Source organism: Dipodomys ordii, unplaced genomic scaffold, assembly GCF_000151885.1.
Source record: "Dipodomys ordii isolate 6190 unplaced genomic scaffold, Dord_2.0 Scaffold29, whole genome shotgun sequence".
NCBI classification, from domain to species: domain Eukaryota; kingdom Metazoa; phylum Chordata; class Mammalia; order Rodentia; family Heteromyidae; genus Dipodomys; species Dipodomys ordii.
In genome coordinates this window covers 3,167,392-3,170,870 of record NW_012267245.1, presented here as the reverse complement: position 1 = coordinate 3,170,870, position 3,479 = coordinate 3,167,392, and the positions used below count along the sequence as shown (strand labels likewise).

At 41.6% G+C, this 3,479-nt stretch overlaps 1 protein-coding gene across 3 annotated transcripts in view; it reads right to left on the bottom strand.

Moving 5' to 3' along the window:
• Positions 1–3,479, bottom strand: part of Nsd1 (nuclear receptor binding SET domain protein 1) — a 104,569-nt gene that overhangs the window by 66,966 nt on the left and 34,124 nt on the right. The gene's annotated exons all lie outside the window — the stretch shown is intronic.

The following is a 3,479-nucleotide window of genomic DNA, read 5'->3' as shown; positions in this document are numbered from 1 at the left end:
GCGTGCGTGCGTGCGTGCGTGTGTGTGTGTGTGTTAGTTGATTGCTGGGCCCAGGTCGCTCATGATTATAAACCTAGCTACTGGGGAGGCTGAGATCTGAGGACTGTGGTTCTAAGCCAGCCTGAGCAGGAAAGTCCATGAGACTATCTCCAATAAACTACTCAGAAAAGCCGGAAGTGGCGCTGTGGCTCAAGTGGTAGAGCGCTAACCTTGAGCACAAAGAGGCTCAGGGACAGCACCAAGGCCTTGAGTTCAAAGGCCCAGGACGAGGGGAAAAACAAAAGTTGATTATTTCTAAAATTTCTAGTAGTATAACAATTGGAAGAATAGCTAATATATAAAGAAAAATTTAATAGCAGCCTCATTAATTTTTAAATGAACAAGGGTTGTTTTGCTATAAAAATATTTTAGTTATATGGCTATACTTAGTTTTTTAGCTCATTTTTAAGACAAGCTACAGGGCTGGGCAGGTGGCTCAGTGGACAAGCTACAGGGCTGGGCAGGTAGCTCAGTGGTAGAGCGCTTGCCTCACATGCATGAGGCCCTGGGTTCGATTCCTCAGCACCGCATAAGCAGAAAAAGCTGGAAGTGGCGTTGTAGCTCAAGTGGTAAGCGCTGGTCTAGAACTGAAGGACAACGCCTAAGCCCAGAGTTCAAGCTCCATGACTGACCAAAAATAAATAAATAAATAAATAAATAAAGACAAGCTACATTAAAAATCAAACAAAATTATCTAAATTCGCCGGCGCCAGTGGCTGACTCTTATAATCCTAGGTACTCAGGAGGCTGAGATCTGAGGATCACAGTTTAAAGCCAGCCCAGGCAGGAAAGTCCATGAGACTCTTATCTCCAATAAACTACTAGAAAACCAGAAGTGGTGCTGTGGCTCAAGCAGGAGAGCGCTTGCCTTGAGCTGAAGAGTGCTTGCCTTGAGCTGAAGAGCGCAGGGACAGGGCCGAAGCCAGAGTTCAAGCCCCACGACTGACAAAAAAATTTCCTAAATTCTCTCCTAATAGAACAAAATTTTTCAACAAAAATAATCTATAAATAAGAAGTATTGGGGCTGGGAAGGTGGCTCAGTGGTAAAGCGCTTGCCTTGCATGCCCAAGGCCCTGGGTTCAATTCCTCAGCACCACATAAGCAGAAAGAAAAAAGCCGCAAGTGGCGCTGTGGCTCAAGTGGTAGAGCGCTGGCCTTGAGCTGAAGAGCTGAGGGGCAGCGCCCTGGCCCAGAGTTCAGACCCCACGGCCGGACCCAGAAAAAAAAAAAAAAGAGAAGTATTTAACAGCTGAAGGATTTAACAGTGGTGGCTCATACCTTATATCTTAGCTATTTAGGATCTGAGAATCACTGCTGTTCTACCACTTCAGCCACATCCTCACTTTGGCTTTTTGCTGGTAAAATGGAGATACAAATTTCATGGATTTGTCTGCCTGAGCTGGCTTGGAACCTTGACCCTCACATCTCAGCTTCCTGAATAGCTAGGATTAAGTTGTAAGCTAAGGCGTCTGGTAGAGTCAAGATTTTAAAAGAAATACAACTGTGCCAGGTGGCAGTGGTTTTGAACACTGAAGACATTACACTGAGTTTGAACTTTATGTTATTTATATATATGGATATATATTTACACACACATATAATTATTAAATCCAGACAGTGATACATACTGGGTGATTGCACATGCTTAAAGACTGCACTTACATGAGGTACCTAGAATAAATTGTAAAGTCTGGGGCTGGGAAGGTGGCTCAATGGTAGAGTGCTTGCCTTGCATGCATGAGGTCCTGGGTTTGATTCCTCAGCACCACATAAGCAGAAAAAGCCGGAAGTGGAGCTATGGCTCAAGTGGTAGCGCGCTCACCTTCAGCTGAAGAGCTGAGGGACAGCGCCCAGGCCCAGATTTCAGGCCCCATGACCGACCAAAAAAAAAAAGTTCTAGAGATAGTTTAGTATTAGCCACAGAATAATAATTGGAATATACTTAATACCATTGACTTGTATACAAGTCAATAGCAAATTAATACTATGTACATTGTACCTAAACAAAAAAGAAAATGGAACAGTGTTGCTGAGTATATAGAAAATCAGAACCCTCGGATACTGACAGGAATGTAAAATAGGTGAACTTTGCAAAACTCTTGGAAGTACAGTAATTGAGAATTACTGTAGATACCATTATACTTAGCAGTTCCAAAGTAAAGATACAAAATACAAACCAATACAAAACGTATTGGTGTTCACAGCAGAATTACCCGCACAAGATGGAAATAGCTCACATCTGTTCATCAACATGGGGTAATTATATAATGTAACATCTTTCACTGAAGAAAGAAATAAAAGCAGGTGTGGTCGCACACCCTTAATCAAGAATACTCAAAGGTTGAGACAAAAGAATGATGAGTTCAACACTTGCCTGGGGAATGATGATAACCCCCATTCAAAAAAGGAAAAAGAAACAAAATAGAATGATGATGTGTGGATGCATGGATAGACCACATGTATAGAATATAGATTGACCATGAAAACATTACACATAGTAGGCAAAGCCAAAACACAGCCATGGCTACATTACAGCATCAACAAAATGTGCACACACTGGCAACACTTTGTACCTTTGGAGCAGAGATTGTTTAAAACTGTGAACAGCTTAGCTATATAGTTTTCCTCAACTCCAAACCATCATATCATTACTTCTACCTCCCCAGCAAGACTCCACAGAAGACTATAGAGTAACCGAGTTACTGTTTTCCTACCACCAAGAGTAACTGCATCTCTAGTTAAATAACACCAAATTTAATGAGTATTACTGTAAGAAAATCAGAGGTAGAAGACTTAATTTTTTTTAATTATATTCACTATATCTGGTAAAATAATGGCTAAAAGAAGGGTAGCAGCCAGGCACAGGTGGCTCACGCCTATAATCCTAACTACTCAGGAGGCTGAAATCTGAGAATCACAGTTCAAAGCCAGCCCGGGCAGGAAAAGTCCATGAGACTATTATCTCCAATAAACTACCAGAAAACTGAAAGTAGTGCTGTGGCAAGTATATGAAGAGCTGAGGAAGAAGGCCCAGGCCCAGAGTTCAAGCCCCACAACCATCCAAAAAAAAGAAAGAGGAAGGATAGCAGACTTCCAATCTGTTTGGTTCTTGGGACTGTCTTAACTATGCATACCTTCTAAACCGCAGTTCCACCTACTGAACCCAGTCTGTGTCCACCAAGATGTGCTATCTTCCCATTATTGTAATAAATCTCCTCTGGTCCTTTCTCTGTCTCTTGATTTAGTGTTTATGAGTAAATAACTGGATGGAATATGTAAAAACTTGGTTACAGTCCTGTGTCAGACACTATGCTGTTTCACAACAAATTGTGTATATGTGTATATCTGTCTTGTCTGTCCTGGGCTTAAACTCAGGGCCTAAGAACTAGCCCTGAGCTTTTATTTATTTTTTTTATTTGTTTTTTTTTTTTTTTTGTCGG